The following is a 27,947-nucleotide window of genomic DNA, read 5'->3' on the forward strand; positions in this document are numbered from 1 at the left end:
TTTCTGATAGCTGAGTAATATTCCATTGTATATATGGACCACAGCTTCTTAATCCAGTCATCTGTTGAAGGGCATCTCGGCTCCTTCCATGATTTGGCTATTGTGGACAATGCAGCTATGAACATTGGGGTGCATATGGCCCTTCTCTTTACTACGTCTGTATCTTTGGGGTAAACACCCAGTAGTGCAATGGCTGGGTCATAGGGTAGTTCAATTTTTAACTTTTTAAGGGACCTCCACACTGTTTTCCAGAGTGGCTGTACCAACTTGCATTCCCACCAACAATGTAGGAGGGATCCCCTTTCTCCACATCCTCTCCAACAATTGTTGTTTCTTGCCTTGTCTATCTTTGCCATTCTAACTGGCGTAAGGTGGTATCTCAGTGTGGTTTTGATTTGAATTTCCCTGATGGCTAATGATTTTGAACATTTTTTCATGTGTCTGTTAGCCATTTGTATGTCTTCATTGGAAAAGTGTCTGTTCATATCTTCTGCCCATTTTATGATTTGTTTATTTGTTTCTCGTGTATTGAGTTTGAGAAGTTCTTTGTAGATCTTGGATACCAGTCCTTTATCTGTGGTGTCCTTTGCAAATATATTCTCCCATTCCGTGGGCTGTCTCTTAGTTTTTTTGACTGTTTCCTTGGCTGTGCAGAAGCTCTTTATCCTGATAAAGTCCCATAAGTTCATTTTATCTTTTATTTCTCTTGCCTTTGGAGATGTGTCGTGAAAAAGGTTGCTCTGGCCGATGTCATAGAAGTTGTTGCCTATGTTCTCCTCTAGAATTTTGATGGATTCCTGTCTCACATTGAGGTCTTTCATCCATTTGGAGTTTATTTTTGTGTATGGTGTGAGAGAGTGGTCAAGTTTCATTCTTTTGCATGTAGCTGTCCAATTTTCCCAGCACCATTTATTGAAGAGACTGTCTTTTTTCCACTGGATGTTTTTTCCTGCTTTATCAAAGTTTAGTTGCGCAAAGAGCCGACGGTCCATTTCTGGGTTCTCTATTCTGTTCCATTGGTCGATGTGGAGGGCACGTATTGCATGGTGCACTGGGTGTTATACGCAAACAATGAATCATCAAACTTTACATCAAAAACCAGGAATGTACTGTATGGTGACTAACATAATATAATAAAAAATATTATTATTTAAAAAAAAAGTGAGGGGATGTACTTTGAGTTCAAAGGTCCAGCCTTCGCAATCGTCTGGGCTGATAAGCAGCCCCCTGAGGCCGAGCTCATTTCCACGGAGACCGTGGATTTGGGCTGGAGTCCTTGTTTTGACTCAGTTGTGCTCAGGATGCAGAGATCTGCCGAAAGGCCCGTGGGCTCAGAGCCGGGCTGCTGAGGCTCCAGGAGGTGGAGAGCTCCAGCTCAGAGCAAGGGGGCTTTGAGGCAAAGACCCCCATGCGGAACAGCAATTGAAGGCTGGTTGGCGGAATCCTGGGAGCAGTGACTGGTCCAAAGCCAAACCGTCCTCACGCCCTCCTGCCTTAGGGCCCTGCTAGCGGTCTGTCCTCCACAGCTGCGGGTGCTTCAAGGGGGCATCTGGACTGGTTAGCGCAGGGACAAGACTTTCCCACCTAAGGAAGCAAAGAACATGGTTTTGCTTCTTTGAAGAATTAGTGCATGTCATGACTCCTCCTGCTAGGAACACGTGCTTCAGGGCTTCAGATTAAAACAAAGTTTGACTGATGGTGACGGGCTAAGGGGATCCTGTAAAATGTGACCGCCAACAGCCAGCATTGCTCAGTTGTGCATGTTGGCAGCCAAAGGCCCCAGCGTGGGACCCCGGTGTGGGCTGCCAGGCATCTTTCTGGACACACTGCCCACACACCAGCCAGGCTGGGACCCTGCTCTGTGCCCGCTGCTGCAGGAGGGACAGAAGGACCTTGGGAAAAAATGTCATCATTACTGAAACACTAATTTCTCTAGAAAAAGGACATCTTGAAAAATATATCAGATCAGAAATGACATGGTTACCTTCCCGCCAAATTTGTGTACATTCGCCACTGAAAATACATGAAATCTGAGCTTTATCAGGCCGTAGCTTCCCAAACATCTCCAGCCTTGGGGTCCTCACGTGCGAATGGAGTAGAAACGACCCGTGGGTTCTCGTGCAGATGGGTGAGCTGAGGCAGGACGGGCTGAGCCCACGGTCGGGAATCCAACTCTACCTTTTATTGGTTCGCACTTGAGTTCAGTATCGAAGTCCTTGCAAGGGGACACCGAGGCTGTTGGGCCCGAACAGTGGGGTTCACTCCCCAAATCACAGCCTGCAGTGTTAGCGTGTGGTTCACATGCCTGTGAACACGTCGAACTTCTAATGAATCCATGAGTTTAATATCAAGTGCATAAAGGGGAGTTCTTCCAATTGATTGTTTCACACCCCACTGTAATATTTTGGATTTGGTTTTCTTGTTTGCAATTTTTCTAATTTCATACAGTTCTATTATGACTTTATTATGATTTCGTTTTTACTCTCTTTTGGTTTACAATTGTGTGTTTTTATCATGACCCTAATGCATTAATTCCTGGGAGCCCCAGCGGTTTGCTCTTCAAACCCCACACTTCGTTGTGAAGGCTCCTGAGAGTGCTTGGAGGGTTATCTCATGGCCCTCCCTTTCTGCACAGTTACAGACACCTCCCTCCTGCCCTCAAGGAAACGCGAACCAATGGAGAGGATTCTAGGTAACTAGAAGTCCTTAGTTCCCCTCACAGACATCAAAGTAACATCTCCCAAGTTACGCTGGCTCACCTGGTCCCTGATCTCATTTGGGAGAACCGGGCAGTCTGTGGCTTCCCTGTGCGTGCAGAAGACCCTCTCAGGGACAGGGCCCCTGGAGACACCCCCGGCCTTGCATGTCTGAGTCGGGGTGTCGTCTGGTCTAGTGACGTCGCTTTAAACTTTGTTGGTGGGCTGAGAGAAAGCCCTTAGGGGCCGGCACTGCTCCTGGGGTGGGTTGTGAATGCCCGTGCTGTCTTCCTAATTAACTCCATCCTTTCTTGCCGTGATCCCAACACAGTCCCACGGAGCTCCCGTTGGGCTTTTTATATGACGACAGTTTTCAGGGCTGTCGGCCACAGGGTGCTTTGTGTCCTTCTCTGCATGAACCTGAGGATCCCTGTTCCTATTTTCAGTTTTCTATCCATGTTTTCTATTTTCTATATGCGTGGGGCCTATCTGATGTTTTTTCCCATTGCTTTAAAAAAGTTGCCTTTTCCCCTTTACTGGCTCCTCCTACTTATAGCATTATTCTTGTCATGCTCAACTGCTTTCGAACACAAAGTATTTTGGTTCAGCTTCTCCCCACTTTGATTATGTTTAATGTTCTTATCTCTATACCTCCTTGATCAAGTGATGGCATTCTGTTTTGATTTCGTAAAATGATGGGTTTTCATCTTTCTAAGTCTGACAATGGTGTGATGATTTTTTCTTCCCCCCAGACCATTGAATTTATTTTATGTGAAACAGAGTTACTTTATCAGTACAAAATTGGGAGTTAGAGAGGTAAGTCTGAGTGAAAATTCTGCCTCCTTAGGTCAGACCTATCAGCATAGTGTTAAGTGTTCTGTTCTTTCTCCTCATTCAGAAATCGTCCTTGGCATTTTCTAAAGAAAATAATATGCATTATTTAAACACCAGATAGTCAGTCTAATGAATTTTAGTGCACCCAGCAAATCCAGGTGTTTGCCCTCATTCTGGGGCAGGGCTGAGGTCGGCCTGGTGCAATGGCCACGGCAGTCCACAGGAGGGCACCACAGACCGGCCTTTTGGTGATGCAGCGTTCTCAGCCACCGGGTCAGATCACAAGCTGCTTTTCTGGGTGTTTCAGGTTGTAGGTGTTTGCTTCCCCAGGTGTGTGCTTTCACGGATACATTCAAGAAGCATACGAGCTGATGAAAGGCTAACAGGATCCCATAATAATCTCCTTTATATGTGCTGAAAGTTATTTACAGTCCAAAAGGGATCCGACGAGGCCCCTGTCCCAGCAACAGAGTGCGTGTGTGCACAGGGCACATAGGTGCTGTGTGTGGGCTTGTGTGCTATGCGAGCGTGCGTACCGTGTGTGTTCCAGAGCACGTGTGCATGCGTGTGCCTACGTACATACACCCCCGACTGGAAAGCAAGTGGGCTGGGATTTACACAGGGCCTGACTTACTCCTGGTCTGCTGGCCTCCAAAGCCCACGAGCCTTCCTCTCAGAATGCTGCCTTTTCCATAACAGGGACCAGCAGTGCCATTGCACACTGTGCTGTCAGAGCAAAACCATGACATTCCTACTTGTCAACAACGTACATTCTGCTGAGTTACTTCTGCAAGTGTGCACTTCCTTCTCTTGTGGACAAGGAGGAAATCGGAATTAGAGGCTCTGGAACTCCAGACTTGTCTTCCCTCCCTCCCCTGCTTGCTTCCTCCTTTTCTCCTTCCCTCTCTCCCTCCCTTTCTGCCTTTACCATGCCCCCCAAGTAAGTATTTGAGGCACCTGCCACCAGGACTTGCTGTCTGCAGCCTTGGGGAGTATGTGTCCATTAATACAAAAAAGCAGTCTGCTCCCTGTCGTCCTGCGTCCCCGTTGGTCTTGCCTCTTCCTGTGTCAAGAAGGCGAGCATCTGACCCTTTCTGGCCCTTCACCTGCCACGGAAGCACCTCCCTCTGTTTCTCCTTCCACACCCTCATGAGGACGAGGGCAATTCAAACCTGTCCCTGCAACCAGGATCCAATATCTGCAAGCATTCCCCCAAGATTTTCTCTCCTTGCTTGCCTTGCACTTTTCCTATTCATCTTCATTCTCACATCCAAGGAGAAAGTCCTATCAGTCCTAAGTTCCTATTCCTCAGTGTGTGTCACCCGTGTCACACCATCTGCACTATCCTTCTCTCTGCCGTAAGAGCAGTCTTTCTAAAATGCAGATCTGGTGGTCTTCTCTCCTGGTTCCAGCCATATGGTGGGTACGTAGCCCTGAACGCCTCCCGCAGCAAGCACCAAACAGAGTTAGACGTTGTCTACACCTTGTCATTTTAAACTACTGGCTCAACTGAGTAAATCCGGAATCCCCAGTTTATAGGACAAGTAACAACTAGAGCCTCGGGTTTACCTTGCGAGGCAGGGAACATACCGGCTGACCCGGCCTACGGGAGGCGGACATGGAACCTGGAGCAGGTGGGGAGCTGAGCTCTCTGACCTGAACGTGTCACTAACGCCCTGGCGGACACACTGCCTGGGAGCAGGAGGAACCGAAGCACAAGCCTGTGTCTACAGGGGCACAGAATCTGAGTTTATCCCCCTGCTTGTTGGTGTCCCAGGTAAAGAAGTTAACACAAAAATTGGTCGTAAGGTAGTAATGTCATAACCACAAAACACACGTGGTTATGTTCTGGGGGACTGATTGGTAATCCTGATGCTATGTTACACTTTAAACAAAAGAAGGGAAAAAGAAATCTGGAAAAAGAAAAAAGCTCACAATAAAAACTGATAAACACAGAAGGGAACAACACATCGTAGTCAAAAGCCAATTGATTCAATAAGGATTCTATTTCACAGAACATTAAAAAAATTGAATAAAGACTTAAAACAAGTTTATTTAAAATTAGAGACAAAAAAGGTAATAAAGAAACTCTGAAAAATAACTCTAAGAGAAATGAATGGGCAGATTTGGAAAAAAGCAACAACAACCAAAACTTCCATAAGTCAAAATGGAGTCTCTGATTCCATTTAGTGAACGTGTAAGAGGCAGAAGGACAGGTGAGCTAGAGAGAACCCGAAGAAATGACCGAAGTCAGCACTGCAGCAGTCGTGAAAACGGACGCTCCGATCTCCCGCCGTAGGAAGCGCAGTGGACCGAAGTCCCACCTGCTGCTGCTGTGGACCCAGCCCTGCATTTGTAAGCAACGGGCCTTCTCTCTGTCTGCGATTCAGACAGCTGAGCTGGGCGAGGGCAGTGAGGCAGGCCCCTCCCGGGAGACACAGGCCGGCCCTCTTCATACCAGCTTTCCCTCTTCTTCCTCCTCGCACAGGAGCCAGACTGTGTTTGGTCTGAAGATTCTCCATCCCACCTTCCAATGTGTCTCTTGGAACATCTGATCCCACATTTCAGTTCTTTTTTTTTTTTTTTATGTTAGTCACCATACAGTACATCCCTAGTTTTTGATGTAAAGTTCCATGATTCATTCGTAGCGTATAACACCCAGTGCACCATAGAATACGTGCCCTCCTTACTACCCATCACCAGCCTATCCCATTCCCCCACCCCCTCCCCTCTGAAACCCTCAGTTTGTTTCTCAGAGTCCATAGTCTCTCATGGTTCATTCCCTCTTCTGATTACCCCCCTTTTCTTTATCCCTTTCTTCTCCTACCGATCTTCCTAGTTCTTATGTTCCATAGATGAGAGAAATCATATGATAATTTGTCTTTCTCTGCTTGACTTATTTCACTTAGCATTATCTCCTCCAGTGCCATCCATGTTGCAGCAAATGTTGAGAATTGGTTCTTTTTGATGGCTGAATACTATGACAAGGCAGGAAACAACAATTGTTGGAGAGGATGTGGAGAAAGGGGATCCCTCCTACATTGTTGGTGGGAATGCAAGTTGGTACAGCCACTCTGGAAAACAGTGTGGAGCTCCCTTAAAAAGTTAAAAATTGAGCTACCCTATGACCCAGCCATTGCACTACTGGGTATTTACCCCAAAGATACAGGCGTAGTGAAGAGAAGGGCCATATGCACCCCAATGTTCATAGCAGCATTGTCCACAATAGCTAAATTGTGGAAGGAGCCGAGATGCCCTTCAACAGATGACTGGATTAAGAAGATGTGGTCCATATATGCAATGGAATATTACTCAGCCATCAGAAAGAACGATTACACAACATTTGCAGCAACGTGGATGGGACTGGAGGAGATTATGCTAAGTGAAATAAGTCAAGCAGAGAAAGACAATTATCATATGGTTTCACTCATTTATGGAACATAAGAAATAGGAAGATCAGTAGGAGAAGGAAGGGAAGAATGAAGAGGGGGTAAACAGAAAGGGGAATGAACCATGAGAGACTATGGACTCTGGGAAACAAACTGAGGGCTTCGGGGGTGGGGGATCGGGATAGGCCGGTGATGGGTATTAAGGAGGGCACGTATTGTATGGTGCACTGCGTGTCATATGCAAGTAATGAATCATGGAACTTTACATCAAAAACTAAGGATGTACTGTATGGTGACTAACACAATTTTTTTAAAAAGGAAAAATAAATAAATAAATAAAAATTATATATTTAATCATTTAGAAAACTGAAATACTTTTATGCCCATAGAAAGATAGGACGTTGCTCACATGTTGTCCCCATAAAGAGCCCACTGACGAAGGAATGCTTAAAGTTCTCCAGTCCCAGCGGCTGCCCACCAGACTCTTATGATTTGGTCATGAAGACTGAGCTTAACTCCTAGTGATGAACATTCATCTTTCATTCACTCATTCATAAAACATTAATTACTTGGATAGGCAATAATCAAGTGATGCAGCATATCTATAACTATTACAAGAACTGGTACGTCTGAAGTGAAGGAATAATGTGATGCAACAGCCATAAGAGACAAAGTCACCGGGACTGTATTTATGAAAAGTCCAGCCATGCAAACAATGTTGGAGCTGATATTTGAAGGATGAAAATAACTTAATTACAAAATAGCTGAAGAATTAAGAAATAAATATTCTGACATGAAGAAGCCTATGCTTAAATTCCCAAGGATGGGAAAATGTTTTTCAGCACCTCGTAATAAGGGAAAGAAGTCCATGTGGTTGGAGTTTAATACTCCCGTGTGAGGGTGATACCAAGGGGACAGGGGCAGAAGCAGGGTATGGGCTGTGGAGAGCACGGTAGACCAGACTAGGAGGTCTGGGTTTAATAGACACTGTGATGGAAGGAGAAGGAAAGGTTATAATCAGGACTAATCTGATATAATTCATGAGATAAAAAGATAGCCCTTTCCCCTGAATTGCCAATGGATTAAAGAGGACCCTTAGGACAGCAGTGTAATCAAGGGCTCATTGAGAGGCAGTGGTTGTGTGAGGAGAGACATTTTGGTGGCTCCCAGATTGGGGCGATGGAATGGACCGCATCACGAGAAACGGTGCTCCAGGACGACATGGATCGCCCGAAGTAAAGTCAGGTAGAAGAGAGACCGCTTGCTGTGAATGCACAGAAGGAACCAACAGGTAAGAGAAAGAGGTCTTGAGCTCTGGAGTTGTTCTCTGTTCCAGGACAACCTCATGGTTCCCTCCAGAATCAACAAGGTCTGATGACGGGTTGGGGGGGGCAGGATGACAGAGCGTGGTGACCTGGAAACAAAACTTGGGAGAGGATTGGCTGCAGAAGAACAGCACAGAGATGCGCTGGTGAGACCTTTTAACGGGAAAGGTCAAATAGGTGACTGAAGATCCATGGCTTGGGAGCTGTGCAACATGCTGTAGGCTGGGGGAGAAGCTTAGAGTCAGCAGCCTGCAGGCGCGATTGAAAGCCATGAGAATGCATGAAATCCAACCCCCTGCAATGGTTCTGTTGATTTAATGCATATTTCTGGGCATTTCTTCCTTCTTACCCCATTTGTAATTCACCAGGTATAGTAGACTGAATGGTGGCCCCAAAGACACGTCCGGTCTTAATCTTTGGGACCCATGAATGGGATCTTATTTGAAACAAAGGTCTTCACAGATGTGATTAAGTTCAGAGATGAGATCATCCTGGTTTATCCCCTGGGCCCTAAATGCCATCCCAGCCGTCTTCATAGGAGAGGGGTGAAGGACAGTCAACAGAAGTGAAGGGGGTGGTAAGACAGAGACCACAGCCAAGAAAAGCCAAGGAGTGCTGGCAGGTCCTAGGAGGTGGGGCAGGAAGGAACCCTCTCCTGGACTCCAGCAGGAGGCCAGCCTGCCAACACCTTGATCTTGGAGTCTCCAGACAAGGTGGCAATAACTCCCCCTGTCCAGCCCCCGAGGTGTGCAGTTTGCTCAGAAAGCCCTCGGAAACCAGCATTGCGGGTACTGAGTAGGATCTGGAAATCTTCATTTTAAACCAAAATCCTAGGTGGTCCTGGTTCATGGACCCCATTTTGGGAAATGCGGACCCAGGGAGATGTTGTGTGGTGGGACTTGAGGGGCGTCGGAATTACAGATTTAGAAGAGGAAGAGCGGCCGGGCGCTGGGGGAGGCACAGGATGAGACGGGAGGAAAGCAGTATTTGGCTTCTAAGTTGTTTTTGTCTGTCTGCACCACATAAGTGCACCTCAGGAAACAGTCCAGAAGGGATTAGATTTGCATAATGTTTTTCAGCTCTTCAAGCTTTATGCCTCCATCCCAGTTTTAACTAAACATTCCCAGCAGGTGGACGTGGCCACACTGAATGAAACCCAACTGGTCTTCAAAAGGCTCACGTGGTGCATTCTTGTGCTGGCGAAGGAAGAAGGGAAAGCTGCAGAAGCAAGTTCAGGCCACTTAGTCCCTCGGCCCCTCACTGCCCATCATGACTCCGAGCTCCTTTTAAGCCTGGAACATGCTCTTTACCTCAGCTGGGTGCATTCCTTTCTTTTCTTCAAAGGATTTTCTGGCATCCCAACCACCAATCTGAAATTCTGCTTCATAACGTATCTACCACAATCTCGTCTTCTCATCTTCCACGTATACGGACCTGCAAATAAGACTGGTCCACAACGTATCTGCTATAACCTTGGGTAATGTCCCAAAGCAAACCAGAGTGGCCTTAATGAAAACATGACCTCAGGTTTATGACAAACACAAAATGTTAAGGCGCTTGGATTTGATGTGTCTTTATTGACACTGCTGGAGACTGCAATATTCTATTCTAGAATTTTCCTTTGACCTAAACTAGACTGTGTTGGAATTTGCCTTCCCATTGCTTCTTGAAATACGTCATCATTGGTTTGGAAAAATGCCTTGTTCCAGTTTCCACTGGAAAAACTCATACCTTAAAATCCATGGTTTTAATAAAGGTCCTTCTTGTGAAATAGCCCCAGGAAAAGAAAGAAGAGAGTAAATTGATTTTGCTGAGCTTCCACTGTGCTTAAAGCTAGTTGTTGTTTTTTTTTTTAAGCTTTACTGGGAGCATATCTGATACACAAAAGATGCAGATATCTAATGAATGCATTTAGATGAGTTCGGACAAACGCACACAACTGCAGTCCTCTCACCACAATCAAGGTACTGAGCATCACCTCCATAAATGTCCTGTGTTCTCCTGTGGTACTTTTGTTTTCTTGTGTGTGCATGTGTGTGAGTTAAGAACACTTAATATGAGGCACAGACTCTTAACATATTTCAAAGTGCACAATATGGTATGCACCATAAGCACCATGTTGTAAGGCCGGTCTCTAGAACTTACTCATCTTGCATAACAGAAACTTTATACCCAGAAAAACTGCTGTCTCTTCCCCTTAGCCCCTCCCAACTACCATTTTAGTCTCTGCTTCTGAGTTTGACTGTTCTAGATTTCTCAACGGTACAGTATTTGTCCTTTCGTGATTGGCTTATTTCACTTTGTGGGAATGTAAAATGGCATAGCCCCTATGGAAAACAATACAGAGGCTCCTCAAAAAATTAAAAACAGAACCACCACATGATCCAGTAATCCGACTTCTGAGTATATATCTAAAAGAATTGAAATCAGAGTCTCAAATAGGTATCTGTACCCCCATGTTCATCGCAACATTCACAATAGCCAAGGCATGGAAACAAACTAATGTCACCATGGATGAATGGAAAAGGGAGTTGTGGGGCATCCACACAGTGGACTGTGGGCCAGGAGAGTTTGAGGATGCTTGTATCTATGTGGTTGTATGAACCGCATGCTTTTCAGAGAAGTACCTGCAGGAGATCTCTCCTGCTTCCTTGAAAATTTCAACTGAATTCCCCTCAAATATCTAAAAGCCAGTACATACAAAAACCAACCAAAGAAACCCTCCATTACTGGCTTCACCAGAGCTCTAATCACCCAGGGTCCCACTCACTTTCTGTCTTTGGAAGAAAATGGCCTGGTAAGCTGCTGCTTACAGAAACCCCACTCCTGGCACCTGCTGTGCTCCTGGGGGGGCACTCTTCCTTACCTCCCAGCCCCTCCAGTCCTCCCATGGCTTCTTGCAGCTCTCACACCTGCCTCTTCCCTGCCCCAGTTCCACCTCTGCCATACCTCCGGTCTATGTTTGGGGGGACCCAGAAACTGGTGTGAGTTTGCTGTTGTGATGGAACCTGGGGAGCAATGATACCTGGGTGCATATTTTTTGATAGTCAGTTTCCTTCTTTTTCTCTTGATATTCTTCCTAAGAGTCTTCTTTAGAATTTAGGACTCCCGGGGCACTTGGGTGGCCCAGTCGGGTAAGTGTCTGCCTTCGGCTCAGGTCATGATCTCTGGGTCCTGGGATCAAGCCCCGCATCCATCCGGCTCCCAGCTCAGCAGGGAGTCTGCTTCTCCCTCTCCCTCTTCCCCTCCCCCCCGCTCATTCTCTCTCTCTCTCAAATTAATAAAACCTTAAAAAAAATTTAGGATTCCCAACACCAAACTTTGCCTGATGTTTGAAGGTGGTACGAACATTGAGCTCTTCGTTCAAAAATTAGTAATTGCGTTCCCACTCTGATGAGCCATATGCTTGGTTCTGGGAAGTCAGCTGTGAAGAAGACTGAAATGCTCCAGATTTTTTTAACTTCCTAGTGAAAAAGTGCAGTTGACGAATAAGCAAGTAAGTGAGCAGTAGGGTGGTTCCGGTCATGGTCAGTGTGAGGAGGAGACAGGGATGAGCCCCGGGGTGGGAGCAGGTTGGCTGCTCTGAGGAAGTGTCATTTACTGAGACAAGAAGGAGCTGTCTCGGGAAGAGCAGGATGGAAGGGATTGCAGGGGACTCTGGCCTGAGCCTGGCTGGAGGAGCCAGCGGGGTGGAGGGTGGTTGGTGAGGATGAGGCCCCCGTGTGGATTTGACGCCATACCAAGGATTCGGATTTTATTTTAAAAAGGTTCTGCATACGTGAAGGTGAAGGGATGCGGCAATGAGAGAAATAAGGTGTCTTGTGTTATGAGAAAAACAACCAAGTTTTAAGTGAACTTTTGTTTTTGTTTTTTGTTTTATTATAGTAATATTTTTTTATTATATTATGTTAGTCACCATACAGTACATCCCTGGTTTTTGATGTAAAGTTCCATGATTTATTAGTTGCGTATAAGTGAAGTTTTGACTGCTTTGGATTGCTTCTTTTTTGCTGTATTTACTTCACTATGGAACCCTCAAATAACACAAAATACAAAATATTGTGAATATCTTTCTCATGTATATTTTTGCTTTTTCCACATTTCCCTCAGTCTGTATACCCAGAAATTACTTTTCCTCTAGGAGACATTTTTTAATGCCAAAAACCCAAAACACGTATGTAGTCTAATTAGTACGTGTGGTGCTCAGCCGGGAGGGACCTTGTGAGTCGTCAGACCCACTGGCTCCGATCCTTACGTTTCGATGAAGAGTCACTTGTGTTGTGGTGGATGTCACACAGAGGAAATGGAAGAGAGAGAAGACTGGCAAAGTTCCTGAATTTATTCCCATCTGTGTCATACGTAAGTTCATTGAATCCATCCTGTAGGAAATTGTTTTCTTGGTTGTACAGGCAGGAGTGAGGACGCTCCAGGCTCTGCGATCTCGATTTCTGGAGTATCTCCTGCACAGACACATGGTAACAGGGCCACCTCGAGGCACGCGGGCTCGTGCCTTGGACAGAAGGCCTTCCAGGGATGTATTCCGCTGGAGTTCCCACTTCAGCCTTTTTATAGTTTGTTATTAGATACTGACCCCCAAATGCTGATGGGCATGAAAGTCCCATAAGAAAAATGGGATTTTCTTTGAAAAAGACTTAATAGAAAAATGCATAAATATTTATGCAACAGAAAGGAATGAACTGTAAGGCACGCGCAGATGCACAGATGTTGCTCTGCTAAAGGGGAAATGGGGGGAAATTTCTATTTGGAAGGGGAAGGGCCTGACAATGTTGGACATGTTTATTCGAGCTGCAGCCGATTAACAGCATATGCTCCATGTATCTGGGGCAAAGGTCTGTGTCATAGGACTTACTTGTCGACTTGTCCCTGCGGGCTGCGATGAGATGGAAAGCAGGAAGGCCCCGCGCTCACGCCGCCAGCCCGTGGACAGACTGGGTCTTCTTGGACTGAGCGAGCTCCAAGTGACAAGCACTGATGACCATGAGACCATTTGCACACTGCCTTCTTAGACGTATCAGGACCCTGCATACGTGACTGTGAACGGGTTTTGCAAATATTTTTTCTGATGTTCAGAAGGGAAAAACAAAAACAAAAATAAAAAAACTTTATGTTTCTTACCCCCTACTGGTCCATAATGTTTAGGAAATGTGCTGAGAAAATTCTCAGTAAGAAGGCAATTTACATAGATCCCGTCATCACAAAAACAGACATATTATATATTATATACATGGTTTACATATTACATAATGTTTTATTCCCTTTCAAAGTCTCCCTCAGTCAGGTCTCCAAAGCTCCATGTTGGATTCAGATGGGCAGGGTGGGGGTGGACTGGACCTGTTTGCAGGCAGTGGCCAGCCTCCTGCAAACATGGAGAGGCTCCGGGAGCGGGACACGAGGGATGTGACCAGGTTCGTTGACCCTGTTCCCTCCCAGGCACTTGGTGGGGCAGTACGTGTGGCAGAACAAGCCATCCCTCCTCAGAAAGAAGCATCTAGAAGGACAATGGTGGCCGCCAGCCCTGCCTCTGCTCCCACAACCGTCAGTCTCCATGTCTCTCAGCACCAGTGCAAACACCAGGAGATAGGGGTCTTTAGGGACGTGACACTGCTCTTACTAGTGTCTGCTCTCCTTTCCACTGCTCGCCCCTCGGCCACATTTACTTCCACGACTGTCTGACTCACACTGGGAGATGCCCTCCCGTCAGCCCTGGGTCTCGGGTGCAGCACTGGGGACCATTAGCCAGGGTGTCACCTGCCGGCGTGCACACAGCTTCCACACGGCTTAGTTGTAAAGATTTTTTTTCCTCAGGGAGCAACCGGGTCGTGCTATGGTCTTTACAAAGCTCTGTTATCACCCTTCAGGTGCATTTGCGACGTGAGAAGAACGCCCAGTGTGGTTTCCGTTGCCTCGGGGAGCTCGGAGCCAGAGCGCGGGGTTCCGGCAGCACAGTGTGCCTGCGCCTTCCCACCTCGGAGCCCCGACGGCTGCCCCGCGCTGCTTAGCAGGTCTGTGGTGCCTGCGAGCCGTGTGGTTTCTGTAGCCTGAAGCTCTGGAACTGTATTTCGTTTTACATTTACAGAGAAACTGAGAACACAGGGCAGGAGCCCCAAGCGCCCCTGCACCCGTTTCTCCTGCTGACATCTCTCCTTAGAACGGTGTCTTCGCTACAATCAGTGAGCCTGCACCGACGCTGCACTTCAGATTTCCTCGGTTTCCCCTAATGTTCACCGTCCATCCCAGGGTCCCGTCCAGGACCCCACAGCAGTGAGTGGCTACGAATCAACTAGTCTTTAAGCCCGTTCCTGAAAGTGGAATTCTGGATTTCCATATGAAACATACATCCAAAGACCCTTCTGTCTTTGTTTTGTTGTAAAATAAAGACACGGATAGTCCCTGTTATGACTCCGTGAGTCACAGGGTAGTGAGCGGTCCTCCGAGGACAGGAGAAGGCTCTCCCTGTGCTCTCTGCATTGCGGCCTCTCGTGCCTGCTCTTCCTGTGTTTCACAGGCGTGCAGACACACAGACATGCAGACAGACACACAGACAGGCAGACAGACACACTGACACACACAGACACGCAGACATGCAGACACACTGACACATACAGACATACAGATGTGCAGACACAGACACACAGACACTCACAGACACACAGACACTCACACAGACACACAAACACATAGACATGCAGACAGACACACTGACATGCAGACACTCACAGACACACAGACATGCAGACACACAGACAGTTAGACACACAGACACACACAGACACTCACACAGACATGCAGACAGACACACTGACACGCAGACACACAGACACACAGACGGTTAGATACACAGACACACACACTCACACAGACACACAGACATACTCAAGCAGACACACACAGACACACAGATGTGGGGACACACAGGCACTCACACAGACACACAGACACATACAGACACACGGACATGGAGACATTCACAGACACAAAGACGTGCAGACACACAGACACACAGATGGTTAGACACACAGACACACTCACACAGACACACAGACACACACAGACACTCACACAGACACACAGACACACACACAGACACACACAGACACGCAGACACACACACTCACAGACACACAGACATACTCAAGCAGACACACACAGACACACTCACACAGACACACAGACACACACACACAGACACATAGACGTGGAGACACACAGACACACAGACACACAGACACACACAAACACACAGAATGGTTAGACACACAGACACACACAGACACACTCACACAGACACACAGACACTCACACACACACAGACACACAGTCGTGGAGACACACAGACACACACACAGACACACAGACACACACACTCACAGACACACGCAGACACACACACACTCACACAGACACACAGACATACTCAAGCAGACACACACAGACACACAGATGTGGGGACACACAGACACTCACACAGACACACAGACACATACAGACACACGGACATGGAGACATTCACAGACACAAAGACATGCAGACACACAGAGACACACAGACACACAGACAGACACACAGACACACAGACACACACAGACACGCAGACACACACACTCACAGACACACACAGACACGCAGACACACACACTCACAGACACACAGCACGCTCCTTGCCTCTTGTCCCTCTCATCTCCCTCTTGCTAATTTGCTCACCTCACAGAAAACGCACATCCTCACAATATCTTTACTAAAGTATGTTCTCCTAATTCAGAATTATTGTGGCCAAACTCGTAAAATTCCATGAGCTTTAGTTTCCTGTCTCAAAGCACAGCAGGCTCGGGCGCCGGCCTTGGGGTGCCGTGAGAACCGGCTCGCATCGGCCAGGTCAGGGCTCCAGGGCGCGGCCTCCTGCCGTCTGGTCCAGAGGTCATCCCGCTCATACAGTCTCCTGCTTCTCTCTCCACCTCCAGCCACAGACAACGTCGTTTCTCCTCGGAGTGAGAATGAGCTCAGCCCTCATACGCGCGGCTCTGTAAAGTGAGCTTACTGCTGGCCTCCTGTCTGTAGTCTTCCACGGGAGGCTGAGGCTTTCTGTGGACAATGACACGGGCACCGGCCACCCAGAGTCCCTCAGGGCACTAAAACAGCCTGTCCAGGAAGCCCTGGCTTGCCTTGGTGTCTCCACGGTCATCCGCACAGCCCCACTTCTCCCACGTCTGTCCGTTCTGTCACCGACGGGTTCCTGGGCAGGGGGCCTCCCCGGTCTGCTTCTGGGACATCCTTGGGCCTCCTTCTGCTACGATCTCCCTCTTCCACACAGATGTCTGTCTTTCTTGTCTGTTCCTAAAGCCAGAGGGATCCTAAGATCCCTAGACTGGGCTGCACAACGGAAGACCCCAGAAACGCACCAGCTGGGTAGAAAGTCCGCTCTTCATCCTCCTCCCCTGTGTCTAGTCATCCAACCTGTTCCTCTCCTTCCAGCATTTGCCCAGAGCAAAAGCAAGCCTGGGCCTGACAATAATTCTGCTTTCTCTGGCCCAGGACAGAGGGCACACCATGGAGCGTCCCCCCTCCTTCGCCTGGAGAGACTCTGCACAGAACCGAGGCTTGCGTACTAACGTCCATCCCGCTGACACTGCTCCCATTTCCACATGTCCGAAGGTATCAGTGCAGAGTTCTCAGGAACAGCTCAAACGCTGCAGACATTCCCACGGAGCCCAGCTCCATGCAGGGTACTGGCTGGTGTCCGAGGTACAGAAGGGGGCTGTTCTCAGTCTGGCCCACACTCACGGAGGTCAGCCCCCAGCCTCCCCGCCTCTTGTCATCACGGTCAGGCTAGTCTGCCAGGTGGAGGTTTGTGGCAGGATGATGCCTCCTGGTCTCTGAGCTGGGAGAGAGAGTGGTCCGTGCTCTCACCTCCCTGGGAGTCCCTGGCAGACGGGCAGCAGAGAACCGCCTGATGATGTGGGAGGCCTCCTTCTCTCTCTTTCCTTCCTTCCTTCTCTCCTGTGACTTAGTCCCCAGAGGCGGCTCTAACCCACGGATGCACAGATGGATTTAACAAGTTTGCAGAGGGCCAGCCGCGGCCCAGGGCTCTGACCTCACAGAGCTCGTGGCCTGGTGGGGACGTGCGAGGGGCATGTTCTCCTCCAGCTCCTCCCGTCCAGGGTCCTGAAGCACAACAGAGAAAGTCACCTCCGAAAGCTCAGGACTTCACGCATCCCAGAACGTCTCCTGGGAGCGCAGCTTTTCCTGAGCGGACGGCCTCCTTGACGCCACCTCTCCAGCTGACACCGACCATTTATCTTCCGCAAATTCCCTCTCTGTGGAATCAAGGTTATTTGCTCCTCCGTCTCAGTGGCTTTCCCTCAGGCCTGCCTCCCAGGACCTCCCTCTCAAAAGGCCCCAGAGTGGAGCTACGTCCATTCCAGGGGATCCGCCGTTGCAGAGAGACGCTCCCGGCGCATTAGTGTTTGCTTTGTGGTGCGGAAGCGGGGCCGATGACCCACTCAGCGGCGCCTTCGCAAGCGTCCCTGGGCATCTACTGTGCGCCAAAGCGGACAAGACACAAAGCCTGCCAACGAAGAGTTTACCACGTGGAAGGGACCCGACGTTCAGGCAGGCCGTCGTCACACATGCGCTCGCTGTGCTCTAAGCCAGCAGCGGCACGCAAGGTGCCAGGGGCCCAAGGCGGGGAGGACGTGCAGTGAGAAGGACGGACGAGGGCCGTGCCGCTAGATGAGCCACCGTGGCGGCCAGGGTCTGGCGCAAACCTCAGTCCTGCGGGCATGAGACCTCACACTCACCGCTCTCATCGTCCACGGGGTTGGGGTCCAGAGCGGTCACACTTCTTCTCTATGTGGGAAAGCAGATTCCCACCCTGGCTCCCGTCTGCAGGGTCTCACCCAGAGATCGAGGGCAAGAGATCAGAGACACCGAGAATGGGAATACAGGGCCCTCTGGACCCTCCACACCCCAGGAGGGGAACACCTGCTGCCATGTGCACTGTGTCCCCATGGGCACACACGGGAGCTGGTGCCCATGACTTCCGGGGCGACCAGGAGGACGGCCGCTCACTTCAGCAGCAAAGCCCAAACTCTTTTCCGAGGGAAGCAGCAAAGAGCATTGGGCCTCGGGACAAGGATGGGCCGGGCTGATTTGCCCTCCAGACCTGAACACCTGCCTGAACATGAAAGAGAGAAAATGGGGCCACAGGCCACCTGCCCCGAGACACAGAACTCTTTGGGAGTGAAAATACATGAAACAAAACTACTCAATTCTTTGAACTGATGTCCGATTCTGGAAGCCCTTTGGAGGAATAAGAAATATTTTATTCCTGTTTCGTAAGAAGCTGCAGATCTGCCATGTTGGACGAATGGGTAAGCACATCATTTCCATGCAGTTGGAACCACGTCACCTGCCGGGCTGGCCTAGACGTGCTTCTGTGCCAGGTCTTACTCAAGGTTCACTACAGATTGTATTTCCAACAAACGTGGGCTTCAAACAAGAACAAGACCCTGCGAAAGCACGGGAAGGAAGGCCTGCGGTAGCAGAAAGTGGGGCTGACGTTAGCGTTTGTGCCTAGCGGTCGTGAGCTTAGGATGAAGACAGGTGTCGTCGGGTCAGCCTTTGCAGCGCCATGCAGGTGCACCTCACCAGCAGGTCCCCATGGGGCCCACCCTGCTGGTGAGGAACTTCGGTCAGCGTCCCCAGGTTCCCAGCCCGGGTACAAGGTAGAGCAGCCCTTTCCCGCCAGGCCTGCCCGAGGGTGAAGCCCTGAGGCCCTGAGCTTCACTGGGATTTAACGAAGCAGCTTCCCAGTCTCTAGAATAGAGCCAGACTCATGAGAATGAAGAGCACAGGGACAAATCGTTCCCAGGAGGGCTTGCTTCTCTCGCGGAAGCCTGGCTGCGAAAGGGTCCTCAAGAACTCAGAGGTTCGAAAGTGCCGCTTGCCAGTAAAGAGTATCTAACAGTCTCCCGCTGAACAGATCGTGAAATCATCCTTCAGAAAGCAGGTCTTGAGCCTGGACTCTGGGTCAGTCCTTTCCTGGGCTGGTAAGAAATATTGTGCTGTCCCTCGCAAACTTGCAGGTGTATATGTGCACAAAATATGTGTGCATATGTATTCATTATGCATGATGAATGTATATGCATACACGTGTGAGTGTGCATGCATACACATGGTTTGCAGGGTTAATATCTAGAGGCCATCAGTAGTAGGAATGAAAGAACATTGAATACGGAAGCTCTGAAGGCCGTGCAGCTGGAACAGCCCGCAGCTTGGCCTCTACGGGGAGGACGAAGGGAATGGCCCCCAGGAGGGTCTCAGGACCGCTCTGAGGAGAAGGTGGAGGCAGGAAGGGCTTTCAGAGCAGGCTCAAGTTAGGGAGAGAAGCAGCTTCACAAAAAGTCTTTTCTTGAGAAAACCAAAATGACTGACCTCACACAGGGAGAAACCAGCAATGGATCAGCTCGGTCTTGATACTGGAGAGCACAGACTGTAAGTGTCCCAGAACTGTGATTCGCTAGTTAAGGGTCTAAGAAGAGAGGAAGAGAAGAGTGAGAGAGACTTGGACCCGCATCCCCTGTTTCCACTGTGGTTGCATTTCAGAGCAGTTTTCTCCATCTGCTGACTCTTAAACCCGGAGTCGGCTCACGCTGGAATTGGTCCTTTCCTGGGCTGGCAGGTGTGCCGTAGGCGGGAGGCTGGATCGCACGGAGCTCAGTCCCGCTTCCTCCCTGTGCGGTTGGCCCAGCCAACGCTAACAGGCCGAGCGGGAATTCCGGAGCACAGGACACTCTGCTCTACCCGCGGGAGGGCCAGCCCTCGTTTTGCTGGCCAACATCCGGGCCACCACGAACAGGAGGCACTTCCTGCTTGACATCTCACTTACTCCTCATGACAGCTCAGACACCAGAGCTCCTGGCTCTTGCCTCCTCTCCTCAGGGGAGAGGACACTGAGGCTTATGGAAGGGATGCGCCTTGTCCCAAATCCCATGGCCGGCAAGCGGGGAGTCCGGGCTGGCACGGGCGGTCTGTTCCGGAGCACGTGCGCCAAGCGTCTCTGCGTGATGCCCACCTTCCCAGGGCGGGACGAACCCAGGGAGACAGCGAGCAGGACCCCGAGGACACCGAGAAGCACTCCGATGGGTCGGCGCTCAGACTGCACAGGACAGGGACGTTGGCAGACGAGGTGCGTGGCCGACCTTACCCAATCCGTGCATAGCTGTCTGCGTCACTGTCTTCCCAAGCTGGCTTAGAAATTCCTTTCTGAGACTTCTCCCCTCCCCGTGGGCCTCTGACTGTCCTACAGCCGGCAGGTTCCGCTGTCGAAACCAACCTTCCAGAGGGCACATGTCCTTTACCACTTTCTTTCTCGCCGAACCCCTCGCTCCTTCTCAGACACTCTGAGACCCTTCCCGCACCTCACCTCGGGCTCCTGTCCGCCCACCCCCATGTGACCTTCGCAGGAGGGTCTTCTCTGACCACACAGACAGGGGCTACTGAGTCATTCAAGATCCCTTCGCCCCATTTTGCGCCTCCTCGTGCAGCATACGGTTATAAGAAATTTTATTGCCCTTCTGTTTCTTTTGGGACGTACCCCACATCAACAGCAGAGATGCCAAATCCACGTGAAAATGTTCGCTGTCCCCCAAAAGCCGGGTCCCAACAGGTACTCAGTAAATGGTTCTGAGTAGACAAAAGGTGTCTTTTCGCCTTTCTGTTGTTTCTAAGTTACTGTTCGAATACTTTTTTATCCTTATAAATCATCTTAACATTATCTGTCAGAATATAATTTCTTCACGTCCTGTGGTTTAGGACCGTGACCACCCTGGGCAGGCCCAGTCCTGGGGACGGCCTTATCTGCCACGCTCCCTCCCGGCGAACCCCGGCCTTTCAGGCAGAGAGCTGGAGAACGCCTCTTCCCTGTTCCTTTGTTTCGTGACCAAGCAGGCCTTTGTTTTCGACTACTAAAGAGCCAAGGATCATTTCTCAACCTCAAAAATAAAGACAACAGTTTGCAAACAGTTATGTAGTGTTTCCACGCACACACGTGTGTTTCATTCCAAAATCAGGCCCAGCGTTGAGGAACTCTTGTGCTCACCGTGGTTAATCGGCACCAGGGACTGTGTGCTGTTAAAATGATGCCTCATTCTTACAGAGAAATTTATTTAATGCAGAAACTTTTACTGTTGAGTAGATTAAGAAATAAATGTGACAATGGAATGAGAAAATCATGCTTAATAAGAAAAAAACTAATGTAAGAAAGTAGATTTTACGATTTCCCTGTAGGGCAGGTGCAGCCCAATGCCAGGAAGGATCGTGAGGTTGGGCTCCGAGGCACGGGGTCTGCAACCAGCTCCACGCCCCTCAGCTGCTGTTCTTCTGTTACTTAATCAGCAAGAATGGGGGGACGGTTCTCCCTGGACCATGGTGACAATTCTGCACAAGTAAACTTGAGATTGCCCACACGAGGAGTCCCGTCTTTGCATAGCTTCTGCAAAGGCTTTCCTTCGCTGCACGGCACGCCGTTGGCACGCATCAGCCACCTGCCGTGGAAAACCACCACCTGACTCCCACGTCTTCCAAAAGACTTCTGAGTTGGGGCATTTATTTTACGCCCATGGAAGGAGTGGGGAAGATAAATTGTGGACCAACTACGCGATGCCCGGCCAAGGCTCCTTCTTTCTCTTAGTGCTTCGGCATACATCAAACCAGACCCACGTAGTGCTGAAGAATTTACTCTTCAAAACAGGGGAAGAGGTACACTGATGTTCAAGGCTTAAGGGATTTCTCCATTTAAGTTAAACTATTGGTCAGATGACCCCCCAGAGGCTTCCCACTTTGACCCTGGAGATACCCTGCTTCTAGGTCTGCCAGGTTTAGCAAGCAGATAAGCAAACACCAACGTACAAAACCAGGCACCCCGTTCAACTCGAGCACTGATAAACAATGGATAACTTTTCAGTATAAGTATGTCCCACGCAAAGTTTGGGACATGCTTGTAGTAACACAAAATGTACTGTTTGCCTACAAGTAACATTCAGCTGGGTGTCCTGTGCCTTATCTGGCCAATCCATCTGCCCCCCAAGTAGTCGTCCGTGGTCTGCTGGTGCTTGGAGCACAGCTCAGCCCATCCTGAAGGCTGAAGGTACAGCCAGACCATCTATATGCTGATTCCTGAATGGTCCACATTTCTCAAACTGAGATCCAAGAACATTGCATCGGGGGTGATCACATATTCTATAAGAATTTTTAAGTTTGTTTCTAAGATTATTTAATAAAATTAGTCTATACAACTCTATGGCACCTCCATGACCGCTCCGTCCACTTCCTGCCGCGGCGTCGGTCTCGGTTTGCACTGTTCCTTGTGTTCCTCATCAGATTGTCAGCGACATCCCGAGTAGCAGCTCAGCAACGGAGACGGAGACGGACATCTTCTGTGAGCACGGGACGCGTTCCGTAGCGGGACGGCTACGTGATGTCCTGCCTGCGCACGGAGCAAATGCGGGTGGACCTATGGTTCCAACCGGAAAGAGTGTCTGAACGGGACGAGTCCACACGTGCCCGTCCAAAAAGCTGCACAGGACAGGGCTTGTTCAACCAGCCGGTTTTAGCTAAACATCGCTTGTCACATTGAATTAACATTGTCAATTTTAATTGGTGTTATAATTTGTAGTTTTTTAATCCTATAAGAATTAAAAGAATAAAGATTTTATATCTATCTATTGGCATATCTTAAGTGACATTATGATAAAAATCATCCATCACAATATTCCAGGTGCATGAGATTTTTTTTTCCTTTTGGAGACTCAACATTTTACCTAATTATAAGAATTATGGCTGAAATGACACATGACCTTCTCCTGCTTTTCTTTTTTGGTTGGTTGGTTTGTCCAGTTGTTGGCACAATGTTCTCTTAAGTCAAACTACCAAGCTGGAGACATCCATTCCAGCAGCCCGAGGCAGGGTGCTCATCAGCGAGGGTCCTATCTGGCTTCTTCATCCATCACTGAGTTTGATGGTGTTGGTTGAGGGGAAAGAAGGAAAATTCCACAGACTTACCTGGTGTGTCCACTTCTTTCCCTGGGCTGCCCGCAGCAGAGCCAGAAAGGACAGGCCAGCTACCTTTAAGCACAGGGTGGGGTCCACGATTTGCTGGAGCAGGCAGACCCCTCTGTTCTGCGGTGTGGGATGTACTTATGTGGCAACCTGTATTTCCAAAAGTCTCTTCAGGGAGTCATTCTCAAAATAGCAGGACTATTTGCACTATTTTTTTTTCTAGCTTAAATTTAAACCAAGACAAATTAGACTCCAAAATGCTGACATTAAAGAAAAAGTTAGAAGGCATATTTTTTCTAACTTTCGAATGTAGCTTGAAAATTTTAGATCCCTTATTTAAACTGTTCAAAAAAAGCAAGTTCAGATCAGTTCACCCACTTCTCCAAAACAGGATTATAAAGAAAACCAAAGGAAATTAAACCACAGAAATGTGTTAAAGTGCATTGCAGATATGACTCGAACCCACGGGCGGGAAGCTTGGAGTGGAGGTTGAAACCCCACTCTCAGCATCAATCATCTTGAACTTGACCCTGAGACTCCCTCGCCTTCGATCCCAGCCCTGTAGTGACGTCTTAACTTTAATGATATGGTGGTTCTGTTTCCAGCAGAGCCACCTAGGCTTTTGGTCGAACACAGTCGACACGGTTGTAAGAAGTTTTATTAACCTCTTTTGACTACTGGCTCATTTGAACAGAAGTTACACAACTACAGACCACATTCTGCTGTCACAGTAAGTAACCTCTCAAGTGGGAAAATTTTCTGGAAAAAATTTTTTAAAATTAAAAAGTAAAATGTTCAGAGACGTCTTGAAAACAATCTTTTTTAAATCCAGAGGCATGTTTTAATTTACTCAAGGAGACTGAAGATTGGTGACCCAGGTCCTTTCAGCGGTCCAATGGCGGCACAGTTCTGGGCCAGGGACTGCAGTTTCCGTGGCCTTACCCCAACGGCTGGAGACGGTGGCCAGGCCAGAGGCACCAAGTCCTCACGCTGTTAGCTCCAGGCAGAAGGGTGCAGTGGAAAACAGATCTCCTTCCCACAATATTAAAAAAAAAAAAAAAGGCAGAAAGCTTCCCCATTGCCATGAGCAATGAGTCTGGCCTCAGTTCTTCACACATGTGCAATTCTCAGCTTACTTAGGAATCCAGACTGAGTGCTGGGGGGCAGCCACCTCAGCTTAAATGCCCTGCTGTGAGAGTCCCTCCGTCCCAGGGCCATGCGAGTGTCCATCTCATCTTTTAATTTAGCTCTGATTTTTAATATCACTCACTTTATTTAAAAAAAACATTCTTAGTATAGTGAAATATCAAAAAAAGAGGCAAAAACAAAATATCCTATTCAATTACTTATCGTCTATGTAACCACTACCAGGTCCATGCCCAGGGTGAGCAGGATATCGAAAGACCCACTTGTCTGCTCCGAATCATGATCCTTTCCTTGCTCACAAGGTTCACTACTTTTCTGTCTATAATGGTAATCACTTATTTGCTTTTCTGAAAAGGTTTAACACATAAGCATATGTCCCTAAATATAATAGCGTTGAAACACGATCATGCCATGTACGGTCCTTTGTATTCTCTCAATGTTCTGTCTGTGAGATGCACCTGTTACTGCTTGGACTGTGGTCCCTTTAGCTTTGATGCTGGATACTACTCTGTTCCATAGAATCTTTTGTGGAGAAGATGGGGGCTGCTCACGGTGTGGGGTCAATATCAGTAGCTGTGCTGCGAGTCCCCTTGTGCCAGCCTCCGTGCTCAAGCCCCTGGGGCACAGGTATCCATGCTGTCAGCTGCAGAGATGAACTCAGATGATTTCCAGGGCGGTGGTGCTGATTCACGTCCCCCAACAATGTGCGAGGGCTGCTCTCCCCAGGGGCTTTCTTGCGAGCGCCCCGTAAGGACAGTCCCGGATTCTGCCATTCTAGCAGCCGTGGGATTGCATCTGCCTCCTCATCAGTTTGCATCCCTTGGCAGTTACTGAGACAAGGACCGTCTTCATGCATTCACCGGCCCCTCGGATGTCCTTGTTTGTAAGCTGAAGTCGCTTGCGTGATTTTCCTTAGTGTTGATTGTTTTTGTTGTGTTGACATGTGTAGATGGTCTTAATATAGTCTGCACAAGAGTTCTTTGCTTATTAAATGAATATCCTTCCTTTCTCTGCTTTACCTTTTCTCTCTTTTAGTGGGTGTCTTGATGAATAGCAGTTCTTACATAAATCTACTCTGATATTTTTTGTTTTTCTTTTTTGCTTGGTGCTTTTTTTTTCTTGAAAGAGTTATTTTACTTCTTGATTTTTCTTTCTTCTAATGTATACATTTGAGGCTGTAAATGAGCCTTTAAGTACACCTTTAGTCGGATTTTATGTTTTCATGTGGATTCCTCTCTGTCACTCATTCTATACTAGTTTTAAATTTCATGATGATCTGATTATTTTCCTTAAACATATGTTATTTGGAGGTAAAATGTTTAATCTCCAAACATATGAATATTTCTAGCCATCGTTTTGGTAGTGATTTCTGTTTTGTTTCACTGTCATCAGAGAACCTGGTCTGTATGAATCCAATACTTTGGAGTCTGGTGAGACTCTGAGTATGGGAGCACTTAGGAAGGGTTTCCTTTGTGCCTATAAGACAACAAAAGCAGCATATGAAGGTTTATAAAAAGCTAAGCTGTTAGAACTACCATTTACATGTGTAGATGGAGAAATTAAATGAGCTCATACTTGTGAAAGTATTTGAAAATTAAAAAAAGATATGTATATTTAAAGATTGTATTTATTTATTTGAGAGAGAGTGGGAGAGAGTGAGAGAGCACAAGCTGGGGGAGAGGCAGACGGACAGGGAGAAGCAGACTTCCCACTGAGCGGGGAGCCCAATGCGGGCTGAATCCCAGACCCCAAGATCATGACCTGAGCAGAAGGGAGACACTTAACTGACTGAGCCACCCAGGAGCCCCTGAAATATATTTTAAAGTAAATGATCATCGTTACTACTTCAGATCATGTGATTTCTTACTCTTCTCTTGTTATTACTCCAGGCACTGAATGGGTTAAGGACAGCTTTGGAATTTGAGTCACTGGAAACCTAGGTCTTCAATGTCCCCACGGCAGCCGTGGGGAGCACTCCAAGCAAGGCTAGTCCAAATGGACAAGTGCTGAGAGCGTAGAATACACGAGACTGTGAAGACTTAGTATGAAAACACGGAGAATGTGCAATGTCTCGGTAATTATTTCCGTATTCATTACCCATTGGGATAGTGGGCTTTGGGATATAGTAGATTCAATAAGACATAGTGTTAGAGTTGACATCGTCTGTTTCTTCTTGCTTTACTAACACAGTCTCTAGCAACTAGAAAGTCTTGCCTGGGTCTCACCCTGTTGGCTCAGTCCTTCAGTAGCTGGCCCTGCCCTCTATACCCCCCCCAGGTCCTCTGCCCTCCCAGACCCCTACCCGTCCTCTCTCCCGGCCACCTGCCCTCCAGGCCATGGACACGAGGAAGCTGCCACTGCCCTAATGCCATCAGCACACATGTGCACCTGTCAGGAGCCTGGCTGCCACCTCTCTGCCACTTCCCACGCCTGGAGAACACTCACACGCACCAAGCACACACAGACTGCAGGCACACACACACACATATGCATATACACACATGCACACACACCAAGCACACGAACATTCTTGCACACACGCGTGTGTGTACACACATGAACACCAAGCACACACAGACTGCAGGCACACACATGCACATACATACATGCACACACAACATTCTTGCACACACACCCCATGACTGAAAGACCAGGCATAATTTAAAGAGCATCAACAATTTTGAAAGCCATCCTATATGCAGTGGTATTGCACGCATGGAAATCTCAGTCTGTGTGTTGAGGCGTGCAGGAAGGATCACCACCCTTATTCTCTCAACTGCCACTTCCTGTCTCAGCTCCAGGTCCAAAAAACTGGCAATTCAAACGAGTCATTCTTGAGATCCACGCCCCCAGCACTGCCTGTTTAGGGGTCTTGCATGGTGACAGCAGGTTATTTAACAAACATTCATATAACCTACACATGTTTCAGGCACCGTTCCAGGTGCTTTGTCCATAGTAACTCATTCATGCTCATGGTAAACATAGTGAGTAGTTTTATGAACGAGGATGCTTGGGGACAGAGCCTTTCCTCACTCGCCTGAGGCCGCACAGCTGCAAGCTGGGGGCAGTGGAGCCTGACCGGAGCCGGGCCTGTGCTGCTCTTCGAAGCAGACCTCTCCAGAGTCACCCTCTGGCTGCCCGTTACGGCAACAGCAGGCTGGGACCCGGAATTCTTTGGGGAAGGTGGCTGTGGGCCCTGTTTTCCCAAACACACCTCATACCCTGCTTCATGTTCCTTCATTTCATGCCAGGAAGCCAAGGACTTGTTCTGCCGGCTTCAAGTTCCTAGACCTCCCTTTGCCCGCACAGGGGAGCCCGATGGACCAGGGTCCTTCCCTACCCCATGCATTGCCAAGACTCTTTTCAAATACCTAATTTTCAAACTCCATTTCCCTTCCTTTTAACCTTTTCCAAAAATTTCAAGTTCTCCTAAAACCTTCAACTTCAGGAAGACATCTTTGGGAAGCTTGCAGGCTGCTTCC

Source organism: Ailuropoda melanoleuca, chromosome 10, assembly GCF_002007445.2.
Source record: "Ailuropoda melanoleuca isolate Jingjing chromosome 10, ASM200744v2, whole genome shotgun sequence".
Taxonomy (NCBI): Eukaryota; Metazoa; Chordata; class Mammalia; order Carnivora; family Ursidae; genus Ailuropoda; species Ailuropoda melanoleuca.